The sequence below is a fragment of the Meleagris gallopavo genome, chromosome 13, assembly GCF_905368555.1.
Source record: "Meleagris gallopavo chromosome 13, MGAL_WU_HG_1.1, whole genome shotgun sequence".
Classification (NCBI taxonomy): domain Eukaryota; kingdom Metazoa; phylum Chordata; class Aves; order Galliformes; family Phasianidae; genus Meleagris; species Meleagris gallopavo.
In genome coordinates this window covers 8,920,001-8,942,934 of record NC_139416.1, presented here as the reverse complement: position 1 = coordinate 8,942,934, position 22,934 = coordinate 8,920,001, and the positions used below count along the sequence as shown (strand labels likewise).

Sequence of the window (22,934 nt, the reverse complement as noted above, 5' to 3'; positions counted from 1 at the left end):
TAGAGAGCAACTTTAGAAGACCTCTTACAGCAATACACTCAGAGAAAAATTGGGGCACAATCTAACAAGGGGAGAGAGGCAACGCTGGAGAAATGAGATTAATCTTCAACAAAGAACTTGACATAACTGGACTAATTATAAGAGTGTGTCACAGGATGATGGCAAATGATAATGCTCAAATCATTCTCATACAATTCTAAAGAAGCAACCCATCTGTACAACTCGAAAGAGAGAAAAAAGATACAGAATGTTTAAGGATTCTGGTTCAGCAAATATAATAATAGATGGGATGGATGTGAGTAAGGTTTGTATTGAGCTGTAGCAGCACTGGCAGTGAAGATAAAGAAGAACTGGATAAGCAGGTGCCAGGTTGTTCCTGATTTTTTCGTACACTCCACCATGAGTAGCATGGGTGTTTTTTCTACTTTGTTTTCACTTGCAGACTTGCAAAATATTCTCTTGAGCTAATGATGACAGTGAGAATCAAGGGCTGATCCTCAGCCCAGGAGGAAGGGAAGACACTACTCCTTTATTGCTTTCATCCCTGACCTTGCAGTCTCTGCTCTGCTGATCAGCAATTCTTAGAGCTAGCAGTAGAGTCAGTGATTTAACTGAGCTGTATGAGGGAAAAAGAAATACAGTGATGTGCTGTTCTGCTGCCTTTTACTCCTGACGCACCCCATATGCTGAGATGGTGGGTGGCAGCAGGAGAGCTGGCACGTTAGCAGCAGTGTGTTCCCGGTGCCAGGAGAGTAATCTGTTGACTAGCTAAACCTCCTTTCTAACTCATTTCTACTTCCTGGGTAGCACTGAGAGGCGAGCTTGTCTTAGAAACTCTAGCTCTTAGAGTGCCTGAAAGAGCAGTCTTAGAGGAGAGTCTGAAGCCTGTGTCTTGCATCTCTATTTTCAGTAGTGATTTTAATATGTAAAAGAAACCAACAAACCTCCTAAGCTGTCTAAAACTTGAGTACATTAGCACTTCTCATGGAAATGACACAACTGCTGTGCCTTTGTTCAGTTTTTAGGTATGTATATACACAGGAGAATTCACTACATCAGAAAATTCAAATAAATTCTAAGCAGAAAAAACAACAACAAAAAAATTGAATTTTCTTTGTTAATAACATTGCTTGTTAAACAAAAGTTGGCATGGAATCCTGGTGTGAAATTGCCAAGAAAAGATTATTAATTTGGCATAAGCTTTAAGTAGCTTTATTCAGTATCAGATGAAAATAAGAATTATATGTGTTTTTCTGATTTGTACTGCTAGTGAAAAGGAGAATTTGCATCAGAAGGAAAATAGGTGTATGCCGTTGGGGGGAGTTCGTGTTCATCTGACAACTGCAGAACTTGGCAGACAAGTGCAGTAAACTTGGTGGCAAGCAGCAGAGAAAATATCCTGCAATGTTCTGCTGGAAGAAGCAAAATAGAACAGAATCAATCATCTTTTCAATGAGAGTTTGAGGTGACTTGGGCCTCGTTCTTACCTCTGAAAGGACTTGTATACCCTTTTTTACTACCCATAGAGGAATTTCTTCCAGCAGGACTGGTGCAGGTCTCTTCCTTTATAACTGAGACCTCCATCTCTTGGGCTTATTAGCCTCTGTGAATATACAGAGCTGAAGAAGAGGGAGTGGTCTTCATTGCTTTGTGCAATTGTGGTCTGCTCCTTAGGGGGTCAAACTGTACCTGATGGTATTACTAGTTAGCTCAAAAAAGCTGCAAAACTGGGGAAATAGATCCTTAAATAACGTGGTTATTAATTGACCTCTTTGCCTTATTGTAATGCTGTAAGTTGCCACATACATTCAATCCTTTTTTTTTTTTCTCCTTTGTACAAAGTTGAGCCTATGCATTCTTTGTGTCTCTATGGCACTGTCTGTGAGTGAATGATGTGGGTGTACTGACAGCAGTGGCTTTTGCTCGGTTCAATTCAGAAGGTCTTTGTACCTACCTACTACAAGAGGGGTCAAATCAAAATTTTTTGTTGTTGATGAGGAAAAATATCTTTACTGTGAAGGTGGAAACACTGAAACAGACTTTCTAGAGAGGCTCTGGGCCCACCAGTGTTTAAAAGACTTTTGGATGGCGTGCGCAATAAGTTTAACTTTTAATTAGTTCTGTAGTGGTCAGGAGTTGGACTAGATGATCTTTGAAGTTCCCTTCCATCTGAACTGTCTTGGTCTATTTTTTTAAATATATTTGAAATGTGAGTATCATAAGGTCTTCTGCTAAGCGAGGAGCTCGAGTTTGTACCAAAAGAATTCTGCAGATATGAGGAATTTTGAGTACAGTTTGTAGCTTAATAATGAAGTTACTGTTAAAGGTATCTTTGAACCTAATTCTGTGTATTGATGATTAGAATGCTTGTGGTATTCTACTGGCTGACATATGAACTGTCTGGTCTAGAAATACAAAGTCAGATAACTGAACTGTTTTGGGGAGACTTTTACTCGCCTTTCTTCAAATGTAGATTTGTGTAAATCTTGCTGGAATTCACTTTCTACTTTATTTTGTTCATTACCTTGTTCTGTGCTACACAGTGAGAGAGCAGCAAGTTATCAGGCATAGGGACAGAAGGGGAAGATGAAGATAGCCTTCTTGTTCCATAAGAAGTGGGAGGTGAAGCGGCAAAGAAGACAGGAAGGCTGATTCGGGAAGATAACATAGCAGTTTACAACATGGAGGACAAGAAATCCTTGAAGGTAAAAGAACTGACAAAATTTCACAGCAGGCACTAGTGGGAGATGAGAATCCAAGGGAAACATCATGCCATGTGAGAAACAAGCTTTCATTGATCACAACATGCCATGTTGTTTCCATGATAGCACTGTCTAGGAAACCATTAACAGCGGTAAGAAGAGAATACAATATCTGACAACTTTTTGCTTTGTTTTAAGAGATACACATTAAAAATACATCTAACATATGGGACATAAAGAATCTAAATAATTTTATTAAATTTCTGGTAGATGTGAATCTCCAGGGAATTTTACATATGCTTTTGAAGAAAACTGAAAAAACATTAGGTTTTGCATTTCCAGGCTTAATTCATCACTTTATTTTGCTTTTAAAAAGAAATCTACGCAGAATTAAGTTACTTAAAAAAAAAAAAAAAAAAAAAAAGCCCCAAAATAGAAGCCTGAGCTTCATAAACATTTTACATATTTGTGTTTAATTTGTTGAAAATAGTATAAAATCTGCTCACATTTGGCATTCCAAATACAAATATTAGGAACCTAATTCCCCAATGCAGTATAATTTTTTAACAGTGGGATTTAAGAGTCTTCCAAGAGATATTGTGCACATTTTCATTTTAGGATAAGGAATTTTATTTTCATACAGAAAAATATATTGTGTATATTTTTGTACCTTATGAAGATAAACGGAACTACTTTGTATTATTTTCTGTGCACATCTGCATGCTCTACAATAGGAAAAGAAAACAAAATCCCGCCAACAGTATGTGAATTGAAAATAATTATGTTGCAGCAACAAAAATTTAGTTTGGGAGACTGGTGTGTGTAGAGGGGGTCTTTTACCTCTAAAATATAAACCTTCTATCTTCTAGCACAGGAGGGTTAAATACAGAGCTTTTAAGTTGAGAAAATATGCAGCCATGTGAAAGGTTTGATAGCACTATATACCCACCAAAAGCTTAAATGTGCCTGACTGGTTTTATGGAAGACAGTAAATTAGTCTTTGCTTTACCTTTGACAGGTAAGTAGTTGTTCTTGCATGACCAGTGGCTATCACCATACATCCGCTACCACACAGGTGAGAGGCGTTCAGTTTCAAAATGATGACTGGTAAGAAAAACAAGATGTCTTTCCTGGTTATAAATTTAACTCTTCTATGATTAGTCTGGGCCAATTAGGACACTCCTGGGGTTCAGACTATGGCTCAAGTACAAGCTTGAAAGCCTGATTAGCTGAGGTCTCTTGATACTTGTTCTTGGTAGTAAATGCTGGCACATATAGTATTGATTTTCATTTAGATATCTTAATGTTTCCAGACAATCCTAGCAGATGTGGGCTGAACTCAGATCTACGAGAGTGCTGGGCTGCAATCTGCAAGCATTTTTCTTGCCATTTTGTTTCATTTTTCCTAAACTTAACTGATTTGGAATCAGGAGATATAAATGAAAAATGCAGAGTTTGCCTATCAATCATGGCATGTACAAACATTGCTACTGCCCTTTTCTAACATCCTATTACCACTGGGTAGTTGGCTAGTCAAACAGGAATAAAAATTACACTGCAAACATCATAAGTTAGGCTTGATTTGTTGAGCAAGAAGCCTGACAATTCTGTAAGAGTTATATACCTCAGCCTCGCTGAAAATCAGCCTTGTTATGGCTCTGGTACGTCTATAAAGATTGTTCATTTCATATAAAACAGCTACCTGCACTGAAAGGCCTGAAAGGAAGAATGATGCTGGTTATAAATATAGAGGAAAATCTATTTGTCTGCCCCTTCGTGCTGTTAGCAAGTCACACGATGCAGCCCTTATGCTGTTCCTAGGCAGCAGGGGGAGTTTTCCATGGCCACCTTTTGCTTTCATCTTCTGGCCTAGACTGAAGCACATCATCTCTCTTTGTCATATGAGATAAAGCAATGAAGTGTGACCAGTGCCACTGCATTGCACTCTGCCCACCAGGAGCACGTTAATGATAATGAAAAACTATACTGCACCACATTTAAACTAAATGTGAGCGTAAGGCTGTCTGTCGGCAGACTGGTATAACAGTTAATGTCATAAAAGATAAATAGAAATTATTAGAATTGGCTTGGAAGGGATTTTTTATAGAGCAGGGTTGTATTCCTTTAAAGATACATTATCAGACTGTTAAATCTAATTTCAGGCTACTGGGCAATTAAAATGATTAACATTCTTTACTCATATAGTTCGATTCATTAAAGTTTTAAACACCCTTTACACACTATTTATGTTGAAAATAGAGAAATAACATGTTAAAATGTCTTGGATCATTAATCATTCAAATTTGCTGTATAACTACTTTTTCAAAACCTTAGAACCACAGTGAATATTTACAAACTTCAATGGCATTCTTGAAAGGATGAACAAAATCAAATTCCACCCCCACTATGCCCAGCAGACTTTTGGTAGCTCCTGGGTCCTTTGTGTTTGAAAGAAAAATCAGGCAGAAAATTCCTAAAAATGGTTTTGAAAGTTATTCTGTTCAGGGACTTGTGCAAATCCTAGCTGTTTTCTCTTGGAATCTTGCTCCTTTTTTGCCATTTGAAGGTAGCAGCATGGATGCTGTTATAGATGCTAATAAGAACTCCGGCTATAAAGTGTTTTGTACTGAAATGAACGTATACTTGGAGTCTGGCACTTAGTGTGCCAGATGGATCTTTGTATTATCTACTGAGAAACAAGTTTCTTAGATGGTTACAAGAAGACATCTTCAGGCTGGTAAACGCTGCCATTAGTTAAAGGTGAAACACCACCTTCCCTTCTATGTTAGCATTTGTAATGACCTCTGAAACACTGTGGGAAAATAATAATGAAAGTCCGTTTACAGTATGTGACAATACAGTTGTCAGTCTTCTGAAAATATTAACTTTACAGGCTTTGCGATTGTTTTAGTATATGTTTTTCAAAGTTCCTGCACTTCTGAAAATGTCTGGACTACTTTGAAAGAAATGCTATGAAATAAACTCTTGGCTGAGTTGGCTGGATCTAATCTGGACTGTGATCCCATACACTGGGAAGCCAAATTATTGTGCTTTCCTGTCCTTGGAAGCAGTGGTAGGTCTTTTGGCCCATGAGCTGCTTCGTGTTCCTCCAGGTAAGAGAGCTTGATGTTTGCATGTTAAGAGTTCAAAGAGCACGCAGAAATGCAGGAAGCGTGTTGCCTGTGTCACTGAGTGTCCTGTTTCTCGGATAGACCATAGGCCAGATATGCTGAACAAGTGTCATCATTACTCTTTCTGTGGCACTATTAGTAAGAGGAAGAGGTAATTATAATTAGCCTCTTTGAAATCACCCAGAGGCTCAGCTGATATGTCAAAGATGTAAATGATATTAAACATGAAGACATAGCTATATTTTACCAGCTGGCAGCCTGATCCTAGCACTAATGCCATATTTAGTATTCAAGGGTCTTTCACTTTGAGGATATCAGAGAATATTCAGACTCCCTCTGTGACGCTTGTTTCAGGATCCATGTGTTCTCTAGATAGACAAGTGGAAAAGTGACTTCTTAATTTAAGTCTTCTGGATTAGGCCAAACTTTCTTACAGACTTGCTAAGGATCACTATTTCCTAATTTATTCTCTTGAACACGGTGCCCAAATTCAGTTAGAGACAACTGCAGTAATCCTAGCAAAATTTGTATCTGATACACTGAAAACAAATGGGTTCCCAGGCAAGTGGCTCATCTTCCAGTAAGATTTTACAGTATGAGAGGGTCAACTGGCTGTAGAGGATTCACACAACTGTTCTTAAAGATACTGTTTTTCCCCTCCTTGTCTTGCCCATTCCTCCCTTCATTCCACTACTCTTATTCTCTGTGTAAGACTTCCTGACATAACGAGTGGTTCACTATTCAGAATCAAACTCTGCTATTTTACAGTGCAGCATACTGTACCTGATGCAGTTCTAACTCTAGACAATAAAGGAACTGTCAGCCTCTATCAGTGAGGATGTTTCTAATGCTGTTCCATCATTCATTTCAAGAGCAACATGAGCAGAGCCTTTCCCTTGAGAGACTGACAGCCGTTATCTCTGTGATACTATAAGCTCTTGCTGACTTAGGGAGCTGAAATCCCAGAGGTACTTCTGAATTTCATGTGAATGTATGGTGCTGTAAGCCAGTCCACCAAACTGGGCATGCAAAGACACTGTAGTATTGCAGAATAAGGTAGAAAATTAAGGGCTACTCAGATGATAAACATACATATCATACTATTTTGAAACAGTTAATTTGCTTAACTTTTTCCCACCACAAATCCAGTTGGAAGGAAGCGATTTGGAGAAAAAGTCCCCTTTACTTTGACTGAGATCGCTATCTAACTGTGTGGTGCTGCAGTTACCTCCTATGTCTGTGTCTTATTCAGAAGTCTGTGACTTCAGGTATTCATGATCTGTGTGATATCACCTTGATAGCCATTACTCCTGCCTCTCTCCTTCCAGACTTTTCTTGTAAGTTTGGGTGCTGGAAGATGTGGCGAGAGAAGGCAATGAAAAGGATGATAAGGGCTTACTTATTTGTATTAGAGTAGGAAGAACAGAAGTAATCCCATTGCATTCATTTTTATATACCAGAAATGTATTCATTATTTTGACTTGTGACATAGATTTAGGTTTCAAGTTGACCTACTTGTGTTTGGTCACACAATATGAGTACTAATTCTGATGCTTTGAGTATCTTTGCCTTAAATCTCCTGGAGGTTGTTGAATGTGTTGCTCTGATGAAACCTACTCAAAAGATCAGTTAGAAATACATACTGAGCCAAAAACAGAAACTCAGAGTATCACAAAACCACAGAGATATCAATGAAATACAGAATAGAAAAGTTTGCCCAAATCTCTGCCTTTTCTATTTTGCTAATAATCAAAATTATATAACAAGGGAATGACTTTTATTGTTGGTATATCTGGGAAATGATTTTTCCTTTGAGGTTTTTGGACTTCTTATGCCTTCCATTGATTTTGATTATTTACAGTTTGACAAGGAGAATGCAGGCAACCCACGCTGTGCAAAAGATCAGAGGTGCCTTCGTTCCTCAAGGCTATTGCCTTCTTTAATTCTTCAGTGTAGGATCAGTGAACTGATTGCATTTTCTTCTATTTGACACTTTATATTTCACATTTCTTCATCAAACTATTGTAACATACTCCCTTTTAAAGTGAGCTTGTCTGAGAATATAGCCTTTTTGTCTTGGCCATTTTTATAACCCTTTGGTGTCTCATAACAGATACTTTCAGCCTGTACCCTGATTAATCATCTTTAAGTTGAACAGGATGGAGTTGAGTATATTTTAATCTGCTTTGTGTGCTTTTTTAGAATGAGTATTATATAGTGTTATATGTATTGCATATTTAGTCATCACATGATGGAACTTGAGGGCAGTTCTTTGAATATTTCCTCAGCCAGGCTTGTCTTACATGTGTAAGGGAGTGCAGTTAAAATATTTGAAAATGCTGATAAACGTAGAATAAATTTGTGAATGTAGTTGTGCATGTGTTTTTGAAGCACAGCTCCTTGCACAGACTTTTTTTTAACAATGGTAGGAAAGAAGCCAAAGGATATGAGTGTTTAGAGTGTTAACACTTTCTAAGTGATCCACTTTTGTTAGAAAATTGCTAATATAGCTCCCTAAAATAGAACAAACAGAAGTTAGTTGAGTCAAACCTGGCTGTATGTCACGGTTCCAAATACTTTTGATCAAATAAGATTCTCTCTCCTTTTCTCTATTATACAATATGTTATGTAGTGCATGTTTCCAGTGACTAATGTTTGTGATGTGGGTCCCTGTAGATGAAAACTTGGGTGATGTTAGATCAAAGTCCCCCGTAATTTCATAATTCCCTTATGAAGAAATGCTGGTTTTCGGCTGTAGTTGGCATCAGTCTAAATGAATCAGGAAAATGGGATGATCTCAGCTCATATAAATAATAGCAGCCTTCTCCTGTTAGAAATGCCTTTCTTCTGGAAAAGGCAGTTGTCCCACATTAATGCATTTCTAATCAAAAACACTAAGTCCCATATGGTATTTTTTAACACATTTAAGAACCCTGGTTAAGACAGAGTTCTAAATGTACTAGAAACTCAAGTTCATTGTTCACCACTCAAGAGACTGTACAAAGCGTATACTCTTGTATTTCTGTTTTATCCTGCCTATTAGTTTGATAGTATTGTGTCTCTTTCTGCATTCCCTTTCTCTGGTTTTTGTGGAATGGAATGGCCTTCATGTTACCATATTACAAGGTTTACCCTTTCTCTTCCTCTTAAACATAATGAACATCAGAAAAGGTCCCTGAGGCATAAAGAAAAACCAAGAGGGGAGCATCCCAGTATATCGGGGGGTGGTTATGGAGGAAGTCCACAATAGTTCATAATAATAAAATACTAGGGCCAAGATACAGCTTGCTTGTGGAAGTGCCGCTTGAAAATAACTTGTTCACATTTTGTGAAAAAATATCTAAGAAGTTATTTTTGCTTCTGTTTGTTGTTTGAAATTATAACCCTTACTTTCTCTGAGTCATCGTTACTTGATTTGCCTGAATTGCACATTGTAACAAACAAGGTAGAAAACAAACATGAATTAATAGAGCCAATGATGTGTACCTAAACTTGCCCATGATGTGGAGGCCTTTCTAAATCTAAGTACAAAGGGCAAAAATAAGTATTTCATGTTTAACTGTGAATTTTTTTCTTAAAGATAATTTAGTACAAGTTTGTCTAGAGCCAATATTAATGTGATAAAAGTTAAATAGAAGTTAATGTGATGTTTTCTAAAATGTATTATTTATCCTTCCAGAATCATTTGAAAAGATAGATTGGAACATCAGCTAGTCTGCCCACCTGCTCAAAGGGCCAACTACTTGAGCTTGCTCAGGGCCATATACAGTTCAGTTTGGTGTATCTTCAAAGATGGAAGTTATACAGCATCTCTGGGTGTTTTTTTTTTTCCTCAGTATTTTATCACTCACTCGTTAAATTAAAAGAAAAAAAAAACAACAAAAAAAATCCCTATTAAAAAAAAATAATCTGATATTGCAAGTTCTGTCATTGCCTTTTATTCTATCCCTGCTTTTATGAGCAGAATTTACTCCTGTCTTTTCTGCTGTATAGCTGTAGATAGTTTTTCTTGTGCTGAGCAGCCTGAAACTGGATGTAGTGCTCCAGATTTGCCTCACAACTAAGGAAAAGGGAAGAATCACTTTTCTCTGCCTGCTGGCTGCTATCCAGGTATTACAGCCCGGGATGTGGCTGACCTCAGGGGTGCAGCTGCTGAGTCTTGTTCAGCTTGTTCTCTTCTGTAAGCAGAAGTCTTTCTGCAAAGCTTTCCAGTCCATGACTGTGCTGTTTTCTCTAGAAAGCAATCAAGTTGGTTAGGTATAATTTATCCTTGGTGCTGCTTGGAAATGACTTCCAGGGATAGAATCATTCCTGGCATTCCAGAGGTTAGCCTCTCTGGCCAGTAGTTCTTTCAGTGCTCTTTCTTGTTTTGTTGTTAGAAGTCAGGCATGGCGTTTACCTTTTTCCAGCTACCAGAGACCTACCTAGGTCATCATGACTGTTCAAAGACTTCAACAAAGCTGCTTCACAGTGACAGAGTCCAATTTCCTCAGTGCTCTTAGATGCATCTCATCCTAATCTGTGGATACAAGAATGCTGGTGCTCTCTGGCTGGATCTTCTACTGTGGGTGACTGGTGACTCCCAGGATCAACTAGAATGTCTGGGGATCTGGAAGCCTAAGTAGAGTCAAGTAAAAACACAGTCAGAAATGCTCTACACCTTGATATATTTCTATGTCTTTTGTCTCTGGGTCTCTCTCCTCTGATCAGTGAGCCCATGCTTTATTTAGCTTTTTTTCTTTTTCTGTTGTTGCTGTTGTACTCAAGGAAACCTTTCCTGTTACTTTTAACATCCCTCAGTTTTATAACAGTCTGAGAGGAGATTCTAGCCCATAATATAATATAAAATGCACAGCTTTCTGCAGTTTGCTTATTCATAAAAATTACTCCAGAGTCACTGTGGAAAAGATGCAGTGAAAAATAAGTTGCAATTTGAGCTTTGACATTCCTACTCTATCCCTACACACTTGGGCAATGTCTCTGCTCTGTAGCCTGTCCCCATTTCCACCTTCTGTGTGTTTCCATGCCTGAGCTCAGCTGGAGTCTGTTGTTCAGTGCCTTCAACAATGGTTACTCAATTTTTTTTGCACATTGGAATGGACCATTCTGGGCTCTAAGGTAATTTTATATTAACAAACAAACAAACAAACATGAAACTTTTTTTTTTTTTTTTAAAAGAAAGATTTTCCAGCTCTAGTCTGCCATTGTAATTGAATATATTTCTTGTGTACATGGTTGGAAACAAAATGACACTTGATGGCAAATCTGATTGCACAAGAAGTAAAGAGAGGAATAGGGAGTGGAAGCAAAAGGATTTAATTTCTGCATGCACAATTCAAAGCATAAGGAAAATTAAAATGATGAATTATGTCTCTGGACCCACTGATTTCAACTCTTCCTAGTAGTCATTGTCTAGCCGACAAACAGTTTTGTGCTATTTCATTGTATTGAACATCTTTTTCTTCAAAAATTTTGCATCTATTTTTAATCAAAAGATTGTAAGGAAAAAGTAAGCACAGAGCAATATGTGCTGCTTTTTGACAGAACTGTATCCACTTTGGTGTAGGTTAGATCTTCTCCTGCCTCTGAGCATGCACAACTTTTATGTGGCCTAGGATACGTTAGATGGAACAAGGTCTTATCAACATCATGCATAGAAGAAAGTAGCTATCTGAATTTATTGTTCAGCACACCTGGAGTCTATTTTAACTCATGTGAGCTTCCTTCTTTCTGCAGTGTTAGCACCAAATGGTTACTGTAGGAAGATAACAGAAGCTAGAAATGTAGTTAGAATATGTTCACATATGGCAGGAAAACCAAGCACATCAATGTGCTTTCTCTATTTAACTCACACTACCCCTGTGACCCTGCAGCACTTCTTGCTGATGTATTGCTGTAACATTACTCGGATGATGTTTTGTTATTTTCTGAATGTTAACCTGCAAGAATACCATCTTTGCTCAGTTACTGAGATGCCATCATCTCAGTTACTGGGGGGTAATTTTATGCTCTTTTTCTGACAGACAGGATTCCAATAGCACCATATGTCAAAAAATCCAACCAATTCCAGTCATGCACCCACACTGTCCAGCTGTCACTGCTATAATTATTGAAACTAAAGCCCAGAGAAGTTTGTAGTTTTGGTAATGCTCTAGTCTCCTTAGATCTTTACTACTGGTGTTATAGCTGATTAGGACCCTGCCAGCCTTCTGTTGGTCTCTTGAAAACTGCTGTAATTCTCATTCATCATGGAAGCTAACCAGCTGCTCCAGAGCCATCCCATCAAATATGTTGCTGGATGTTACACTTTGCTGTTGCCCTGACCTTGATACTTTGGATGTTGGAATAAAGGCTGCTTATTATGTTCAGGTTGCTACAAAACTATCCCACTAACTACATTCTCCACAGAAAAATTGGAAGCATTTTCATGTAGGTAGCTGGTGTCACTGTGAAGACTGCTACTAATCTGCACTAATTTCTCCATTATCTTGCTCTTTTCTTTTAATGCTGAAGGAAAATCCATTGTGTTGGTGTTGTGCAGATCATTGGCTCCTATTTACAGGCAGAAAGGATCATGTCAATTTAAAAGGCAGGCTTTTACATGTTTTTTTTTTTTTTTTTTTTTTTTTTTTTTTTTAATAAACACGAGAAATAATCCCAACCACAAACTGGCTTTCATTTCATTCACAGTTTTAAAATACCTTTAATAATTAGATCAGAAAGAATTAAGAGATTTGATCCAATGAATCAGTTTTCTTTCCCCAAGTCCAGACTTGGGGAAAGCATTTTGTGTATTCTCACTGGCTGGCCCTTTGGAGTGGCCCAAATTCAAAGTTTTCTGGACAGTTGGTTGTACATGATTCCCCTTTTGGGACTCTTGGTAGTTCTCCTTAAAGTGAGCTGAATAATAGGTGAGATTCAACTGTTCAGTGGGAGACTGAAGGCGAATAATGAGGAAGTCATCACTCAAAGAGCTCGATACAACTCGGCCATAAGACATGGGAAGAAAGTAAATTGAAAGAAAAACAACCAGAGATGTGATCAGCAACAGAAGGATGCGTAAAGAGAAATGTGACACATGGATTGTATCACAAATATGGAAGCTGAGTGAGGCATTTGAGTGGTTATGCCAGCAGTGAAAGGCAAGTCTGAGCAAATGGTTGAGGATGTCAAGCAAAGACTAGTGATGGAAAGAATATTTTGAAGTGCCAGAGTATAAATTATATTAAAAAGTTTTTCAAAGTTGCCCATAATAAACAAAGGAGTATAAATATTAGAATTCTGAGGCATATAAAAATCTTGGTAAGGTACTTTGAGATGTAAAAGCACAGGTACAGAGATCTGGCTAGTGTGCAAGAGCAGAATTTACAAAAAGCACCTAGGACTGAGAAGAAAAAAGAGATAATTAAAGAAAAGGGAAGACATAGTCTCATAGTATGTAGAGTATGAGCAAGTTACAATTAGATATTTTTAAGTGATATTTGTAAGAAGGTAGAAATTGGTGTCAATACAATATAGTTGAATCTACTACAATCTTTCGTAGTTTCAAAAGATAGTCTTCTGCTATCTGGTGGAAATGGTATATTTTGGGAGATTATGGCCACCCAAGAATTGATAGAACACATTTACAGGAAGTTACGAATTGCTTTTAGAGATGTCAATGGAATGGATTTCCGTAGTCACAGGAATAGAGCAAGCCAGGTTGCTGTTACCATCTTTGTTTGATTTAGGATTAGCTTTTGAATTAAAGACTGAAGGGAGGAGGAAGAATTCTATTGTATGAGAAAGTGAAAAAATATAGCTTCTCAGATAATATTCTTCATATGGCTTCATTAGGGGAAACCATCAGAGGTTTCTCAGAGAAAATATGACCAATAAGTAGATATTCATACCGAGGTTCACACATAGAAGATAAGAAATAACAGTTGAGACAATTGATAAGGATCTGTTAAAAGGCAGTTCAGAGAACTTCAGATAGCTGCTCTTTTGCTTTTTCCTCTTGTTTGATAATAGTATTTCTTTGTACCAAATGGAGTTTTTTGCTCTGCTCTGTCTTCAATATAAACTCTTTAAAAATGGAAATATGTAGGAAGTAGCACTCTAGAAAGCTGTATACAACCCTTTTATATTTAATCTAATGGCTCTAAGTATCTTCTGAGAATCCAGAGAGATCAACTTAGTTGAAAGTGCTCTTACAATTAATGGCTAACATACTGCTATTACTTCATAGCAAGTTTGAATGCAGTTCTATATGTTTGAATGTTTAGTGATGTAAATATCAAGTCCTTTCCCCTTGTATTAAATCTAAAAACTCGTTGGGAAATTTCCTAAAACCCTTGATCTATGTAAACAATGGTCAAGTGCCCTCTTTGTGTCAACTGTGTGTAGAGTATGGGGTATTCATATCATTGTATTGACCAGTCTTGTAGTCTGCATATTAATTTTGATATGCAAACAATGAGTGCTTCACAGATAAGCTGCCTGCTAATCGATGAGATTGGTGTTCAGAAAAGAGAGTCATGATTTCTGCGAATGGGAAAAAGTGAACTGACTTCTGTGATTTCTTGATTTCTTCTATGTATGCTAGCTGAGGCAAGGGAAGTAACCAGCTCTTCTATTCCACAGTCAAACTGTGTTTAACAAATAATGCATTTATTTTTTATTTTTTTAATACTTAAAGAAGATTTTATGAAATTTCTCATTTTTCACTTTTAGGCTGTTGGGTTGGCACGTAAAGAAAACCTTGTTCTCATCAGAGACTTTGAAAATTAATAAAAGAGAACAATGCTTTTATAAACTTTTTATGAAGTTTTAAAAGAATGCAGAAATAGTTGTATAATTAAGGTGATGGATTGATACCCATCTTCTTTATTAGGAAGAAATGTTACTTTAGTCCTATTTCATAATTACTTTAATGTTGATGTAGTTGCAGGGTTTTTTTGTTGTTGTTGTTTAAAATAATAGCATGTAATAGAGAGGAGAAAAACAACAGCCGAGAAAATAATAGTTGTTCATAAGATGTTACTTCATTTTTTTTTCAAGCTGACAGTGCAGTACAGGAGTCTGCTAGGCAGAAGAATGCCAAACTTATTTTTATCATTATTGCTATTATTGCTGTTTATTACAATAATGTACTTTAAATTTACAGTCTTGAGCCATCATTGGTATATAACACTATCTGTATAGCTATACGTATTTAATTATTTGTGGAAGGTATTAGTATTGTAAATACAGCTTATCTTTGTTATAAGAGTGGCATTAATAACAGAATTTCATAAATGCCAACATATAGTACGATAATTTCAAGACTCTCTGAAAATATGGTGTATTGTATGTAGCTAAAGATGTTCACAAATGCATGTTTTGTGTATATGGGGAGGGGGAGGAGGGCTGTTTTCTGCTTAGAATGCTTTCTGATGCATAAATATTAGCATTAAATAATTTTGAATATCTTGTTTCCTAAAAAGATTAGTTGCTCTTCTCTACGTGATAAATTGTGCAAGAGTTATTGTTTGCACCAGTCTTCATACTGTATTATTCTGTGTAGCTTTAAATAACCAACTTCAAATTATGCTCAGCAAGCTGTTGGGAAAGCTTGGAGAAGTCTGAGAGCTGAAGGGCCAATTTGTGCCCTGACTTACATCCTCTGCAAAGGCACTGACTTTGTGCTGGTAGTAAAGTGTATAAGGCAGTACAGGATTTGCACTGCGGCACTTAATTTTGATTTAACTTTGTTCTTTAAAAAAACAAAAAAACAAAAACAAAAAAATCTTTAGTAGCATGAAGGAACAGTGTGCCTATACGTTGCTATTTTGTGCTTAGTATCATTTGCCCCTCTTTCACGTTGCATCTCAAAATTTACACCAGACATTAAAAAAAAGATATCTAAATGCTTGGGTACTAGAATTCCAGTTTGCATTGGAATCACAAACTTTGCATTTGGAACTAAGACATAATGAGATATATCCTTCGTATGAAATATATATATCTCACGTGGCCCTTCATCTGTTTCATCAAAGAGGTAAGTGAAAGCCAGATCTTTTTTGGGTGCTTCTAGATTGTCCTGTCTCAATGAGATGTTTTGCATGTTGCTCGGTTAGCAGAGGATATCCCACTTCCTATTTGCATCTGAATTTATATTTATGGTGGAGAGAGGCTGTATAAATTCAGCTTCACTAAATATGGTTTGGATCATCAAAAATCCAGCTACCTTTAGTAATATAAAGTATCAGTGAATCATTTTGTCTGACTTTGTTTCTGGTTCTCTTTTGATTGTCCAGGGAGTGACTTTTCATGCTGGAAGCTAGAAAGACTGAAGAAAACATTCTTTGGAAATAAGAGTCATTTTATTACAGAAGGGTATTCTAACCTTTATTTGTTCCATCATCCCTTCTTCAGCAAGAAGACCTCCAGTTTTGGTTATTGTTAAGTGATTGGCAGAAAGTGACAAAAGCGACATTTGTGTGTAGGCCTAGTATTAATTCTAGCTGTATCAATAATTTCACACACCAAGTGAGTGTTGAACTGAAATGTTTCCACTGAGTTTAAGGACAAGATGAAGAATTCCACTTTTTTAAATGATCTTTTGGGAAAAAAAAGAGAAGATTAAGGCTATCAACCTCACAGTAATTAGACATGAGTCTTCTTCATAGTAAGAGTGTAAGGCCAAATTTGCCTTTTTTTCCTCTCTCACTGTTTACCTTGTGTATGTTTATTGTACAGATATTCCTGACGAAATATGTAGGATTATAATCTCAGCACATGGTAGCTCATCATATGACTTTGTGAATCAGTCCTCATGAATTTCATTCAGTTTCTGCTTTCTGTTCTGCCAGATACATACAATCCATCCATCTCACCATTGAAAACAGTAATAATTTCAATGGAAAAAACAAGCAAACACATAATGTTTAATTGCTGTCTAGTCCACAGATCCTCCCATTGTCATTTTCAAGTGAAGAGGAAGCTCACCCCTTTACAACTGCTAAGCTATAAAACAAATGGTAGTAGAAGAGAGTGAACCAAGTTATGCTACTATGCAGTGTTAGCTACAGTTTGTTTTCATAATAGTTTGACTTGGCTGTAATTGTATTGGAGAAGTTGGTTTTGAGTTACAAGAATCACAAAATTAGTGCATTTTTTTTTGTGTGTGTGTGATTAGTGACTTTGGAAACAATTGGCAGGAAAACCTTGCTGGCTTTAACCATTCCTTTCAGTCATCGTAATTGCGTAAGCCTAGTTTGGCTCTTCTACAGTCTTATGTTTTCCAAGCATTCAGTCATGAATTTGAATACTAGATTCCAGAAAAATTATAAACCATTTGAAATGTTCACTGAACCTGCAAATGCAATGAGTAAAATTACTGGTAGATATCATAGACTAATGAGAAAAATTAATGTGGGTCAGACATAGAGATGCTTAACCTCTTCAACTTGTCTAAGACGTACAATATATGATCTTTCCCTAAGTGATTGAAGAAAATCCACTTAAAACTATAATATGCAAAAAATGCTTCAGAAAAAGAACATAAACTTTGTCGATCATACTTTAGAAAACAGTTGCTGATAACAAGACCTTTTGGCTTTCAGACTGGGGTCTCTTCACTACCATAGTAGAATTTCTGGCACAATTCTACAGGAGAAATAAAGCCTTAACCTTCTTTATTTCCCTCTGAGCTGTGAAGTCTTACTCTTAGGATTCCTACTTTAAGTGGCCTTTTGAAATTTTTTCATAACCTCCTCACATCTGTTAGGCTAGTTGTTCTCTTATGGCCTCTACTACCCCAGACTGCCTTTTGTCTTTTCAAGTAGCTAGAGAAGAGGATGTCGATGAGGACTCCCACTGAGATATTTGTCAAGTTTAAGCTTTGTGTAGGAAACCCATCATAAAGGGAAGAAAGACTGAAAACTTCATTTTGCCTTGGTTCCAACTAACAGTTAATAAGTACCATGTTTTTCTGTTTTCTTGTAGAAAGTTTTGGAATCTTACTTCCATACAAGAAAAATTTTTGAAAAATCCTTTAAGGAAGCTATTAATTCTGGCATATGGAGAATTTATAATTTCTGCAAGTGTTATGCACCCTATAATGCGAACATATGATGCATTTAACTCACATTATAAAATCTGCCTCTATATCTGGCAATGATTTCAAATTTCCTGAGATCTCTATTTAAACTATATCAGAAGTCCAAAGCACAAACCATCGGCTGGGAGGGGAGGTGAAGTTATAGTGTGTTGTGCTTAAGTAAAAAATAGTAACAAGATATTTTTATTGTTTTGGTAGTAATAAAGCAAGGATGTGTACAGCTTCAATAGCAATTTTAGCATTTGCATAGTTGATGGGCAGTCACTCTTCTTTCCTGTCTCCCAGAGGCATTGTCTGATGAGTTTCCAAAATACATTTCATCTCAGGAAGATAACTGTCACTCATTCTACTGGCCAAAATTTTTAGGAGGGTAAGGAACTATTAATTGATATCTGCATGAGGATCTCTGGTTGTTATTCCTCCAGGAGTTTTCTTCTCTTCATACCAATGTATTTCATTTGATGGTTTCCACAAAGAATTGGAATCCTCCCAGTGACTATCTCACCTCTGACCAACTATCCCAAGCATGTCTTTTAAAATAGATGCTTAGGAAGTGTTTTGCTCTTTTTCCTTTGGAGTATGGGAACAAAATACTGTATTTGGGGGCTATGGATCATTCTTGTACAAGTAAAAGGAATGTAACATTGATGAAGGAAGGATTTTTTAGTTCATGTTCTTTTTGCTTTTTATACTGTTTAACTGTTCTACAGGTCTATGGTTCTAAGTTCTGCAAAGAGATAAGGATAAAAGAGTGTTTCTTAACTACAAATCAAATACGTCTCAGATATTAGGGCATTGTTGATGGTGAAGACTTTTTGCTGTCCCCTTATGAAACTTAGTTTTAGTAGATCTAAATTAAACACTGAAAACAGCTCAAATCGGTTTTTTGTTTTGTTTTGTTTTGTTTTGTTTTGTGTCAGGAAGCACAATAGGCTGGCTTCAGAAACTGACAGAGAGTTGAATTATTTCTGTAAAAGTTTTTATACGTTCTGAAACTTATATAAATTTTCTTTTAAGCTTGGGGTTTGAATACCAAGTCTTTAAATGATGAATTGAGTTTTTATTGTCTTGTTATAATGGAAAGGTTGACCTTAATTATTATCAGATGAATAGCTTACAGTTTAATACAGGAAAAAATGAAGTAAACAATGTATTTAGAAAATTATATTTTATTCTCAAAGTCCTTAGAAAACTAACATTGTAACTTAAAATCACATCAAATGAAGATGTTTATAGGTAGTGGTTTTGACTCCTTGCCACCTTCCTTTATTCTCCTCTAAGAAAAAAAAGAAAAAATCAAATACAAAACAGTTTTAGACAAAAGCTGTTTCTATCATATTATTTTTTTTTCCAAGATAAACTCTCAGTGCTCAGACTTTTAAACAAGTGCTTAATCCTTGAAAATTAAAAGAAAATATTTTCATGTAATCACTAAATTTTGCTATGAAACTTTACAGCAGCTATATTAAATGTTAAGAATAACTACTATTTTGAAATTCTGAACATCATATAATTAGACCAGCCTTTAAGAAATATTCAGAGTTAAGGCACATTAGAATGTATTCCACAACATGGAGACAGCCCTGACAAAGAAACATTATTCTTAGATTTACAATTAATTACCCTTATGTCTATACCTTGCATTCAATTTGCATATCTTAAAAGTGCTGTAAATTTCATAGCACTCCCTTGTTATTTAAGATCATTCCGCTTAGTAAAAGTTTCTCTAGTGATAACTTTCTCTTGATTATGTAGTTGTGAGGTCAATAAATCTGGCTTTACTTTGCTCTACAACGTTATAATTTTTCTTTTTTTGTGTATTTTTCATTATTTTGCTCCTTGTTCTTTCTGCCCTCTCATTTATAATCCCCCAAAGAACCAGTAGATAGAGAAGTCTGGCTAAAAGACGAAGTGAGTGGTCAGATTCTCAGATGTTATCTTTTTCCCAGAACGCACTGGTACTGGGTGTCTGACATGTTCTATACATCTTTCTAGTGTCAACCTCATTAAACAAATACAACTTGATCTATAGCTCTCAAGAAATGAAATTTCATGCAATGAATTTTCTGTATCCCAGCTTGTGTTCTCCCACTCTCTTTTCTGCTTCAGCAGAAATTTTGTGCATTCTTGAGTTCTAGTATAATGTTGTGCCATCAGTATTGATAAATTTGTACCCTGAAATTGGTCAGTGTTTTTCTATTATTTAAAGAAATACCTATATTCGAAGCTCCCAACTTGAAGTTGCTTTCTAAAGAAGAAACCATTACTGCTGTAGTAGATGTGATATACTATTTAGAGTGTCATTCAGTGTGTTTCATTTGGTCAGATATTTACGTGCTTCTGCTCTGAATATGAGGCATATCCGTTGCAACATACTTGTAAGCATCCTAGTCTTCTATAGGTAATGATGTATAAATGCTCTGGAACTGTTATATGGTCTAATTCAGGGTTAACACAATATCCTGTAAACCAGAAGGACATTTAACACTTTGCCAGAATAGTAAATACTGCTTTCAGCCTTTCCTCCACTCCCGTCAGCTTAAAAGAATTTTAAAAAGAAATGTATTTTCAAACTAAAATAAACCTTCTTTAATGAGACTATATATTATTTACAGAAAAATGCCACTAAGCTCAATTAGTGCTGGTCTCACCACCGGGTAGAATTGAAGTTTTTGAATTTTTTTAATGTAGTTCATTGAAGTCATTTACTGAATCTGGGGCAATACTCTATTTTTAATCAAGTTTAAAGATATAATGCATGAGAAAACATTAAGACACTGTATGGATTTTGTGCTGCTGCAAAAACACACAGACAAAAGCATGAAATTTATGCGATTTCTTTCTTTAACTAAGAAAAATTGCTTGAATGTTATTTTAAACAGGTAATTCCTTATTACCACCTCTCAATATTATTAATTGGTCGATTATTAGAGTTATTGTAGAAGCTATTATTACAGTCTTTTTTGTTTAATATTTTACTAACTAACAGTATTATTTAAAAGTAGTTTGCTGGACAAGAGCAGCCATTCTAAGCATTGCTTAGAGCCCAGAAACAGATGTATGATAACAGAAAGCAGAACTATCGGAAGCAGCAACTATGTATACTTCATACAGTAAACAAAAACTCAGAATGCAGTATTTCAAATGCCTTCCTATTGAGCCATCCAGTTGTTGTGAACTGGAATTTCTCTCAGGCCTTGTAATATATAGTTTTGAGGATCTAAAGTAGCTGCATTTATCCTGATTTTTATGGTCTTGATACAAGCAAATGTTGAATATTGCTCTATTCTATTTGATTATAATATTACATTTCTATTAAAATGATTTTAAAAAACCTTCTCAAAATTCCAATAACACTATTTCAAGGAGTATAACATGGTAGTAGAGATTATCTACCCCTAGAATACCTTGGCGAAAATATTCAAGTAGCAAGAGTTTTTCTAGTCTTATGTCCTATATACATCTGTTAAATTACTCAGAGATCTCATTAAATAAAGCTAATGTACTTGTAAAACAGTAGGGAGAGACAGTATATCATTGTAACTGTTAGAAAGAGCCATTCTGGCGAGGAGGGAGCCAAGAAGGCTAGGTGTATGCTGGTCAGTGTAGATGTTTCTAGGCCATAAATCTTGGCCCCTTCCTGCCTAGTTATTGTGTATTTCTTTAGGTGAGAGATTGATTGTAGCAAAGGAAGATGAATTTGCCCGTAGACTTTTTCTTTCTTTTTTTTTTTTCTTTTTCTTTCTTTTTTTTTTTTTTTTTTTTTTTTTTTTTTTTTTTTTTACTCCTGATGCCTTGCCAAGGTGATAATGCTTTTTTTTTTCTTTCTTTTTTCTTGCAATCATTTGTTTCAGATTAAAAGCATGAAAGAGCACAGAGAAACACAGGAAAGCTTGTCTCTGCAGTCAGGTGACGATGAGGACATGAAGATGTATAACTGTCCCAGTGTGAGAACATCACAGTTTACCCCCTCAGGACTTGTAACAGACTTGCCTGAAGAAGAGTGAAATAGGGTAAGATTTGAGGAAGAACGCTGGCATTCCTTTATTGTGCATGATAGTTTAATTTGTTAAGTGTTGCTAAGTTGTGCAACAGTGCTACTGTAATATTCCTCACTTGTCTACTGCTGAGCAAATCGTTTAAGAACCACCCACCCCCCATTTATTCTATGTACTGAATGTGGAGGGGCATACTTTCCATGAATATATATAGATGCTGAATTTATAAGGATCAATATAGTCACAAATGTTGTACAACATGTCAGGATATCATAAAACGCAGGCAGTTCTATATAAAATACTAGCTTAATCTTGGAGATTTTAAAGCCTCATTAAAATGTGGATAAAGTCCATATATGGAATGGCAGCATTCAAAAGGTTGAAGTTGTATATCTGTGGTGCAGAAATTTTAACCATTACATTTGAATGTCAGTCGACTCATTTGATCACAGATGATATTAACATGTAAAAAGTTAAGATGATGAGATGCGTCGTGTATATCATATAAACCAATAGGATTTGTTGTTTAAAGCTTGGGGAGTGCCATATATAACCTTAGTCCTTAATGCATAAAAATTCTAACACAGATCTGATGGCGTATCTTATAATAATCAAATCTTATATCATGGGACTTCCAGGTGAACTTTATAACTTCTGCTAAGGAGACATCTCACGTGATAATTAGGCAGAAAAACTGGGTTGCAAAGTCATGTTTCTTTGTGCTGGAGAGGCTGGGATAGGAGCCTGGTCAGAACAGAATGGGCACTTCTTAAAACCAGGAGTGCATGTCTGCATCTGCTACTGGCTTTCAACTGAAAATTGCAAATATTCAGGTTCTTGTATGTTTCTGTAACGTGGCTGCTCTAGCTTTGCAGATGGCTAATTTTACTGAAAGATGGGAGCATTTGATCCCACTTGAATTGTTGTTTGCCAGATTTGCAATAATTTGACAGTGTGTTGTACAAATCTGCTTGGTAAAGCTATCTGGTAGTAACAATGTGAGGATGCCGACTGCTTT

At 36.2% G+C, this 22,934-nt stretch overlaps 1 long non-coding RNA gene across 1 annotated transcript in view; it reads left to right on the top strand.

Annotated features, from left to right (window-relative positions):
* LOC146543483 (uncharacterized) overlaps nucleotides 1-22,227 on the top strand; it is a 71,978-nt gene extending 49,751 nt beyond the window's left edge. Inside the window, exons 3-4 of the long non-coding RNA XR_014886157.1 lie at nucleotides 2,544-2,705; nucleotides 21,773-22,227. This is a non-coding gene — a long non-coding RNA (uncharacterized LOC146543483). The remainder of the gene's footprint in view (nucleotides 1-2,543; nucleotides 2,706-21,772) is intronic.
* The last annotated feature ends 707 nt before the right edge of the window (nucleotides 22,228-22,934 follow it).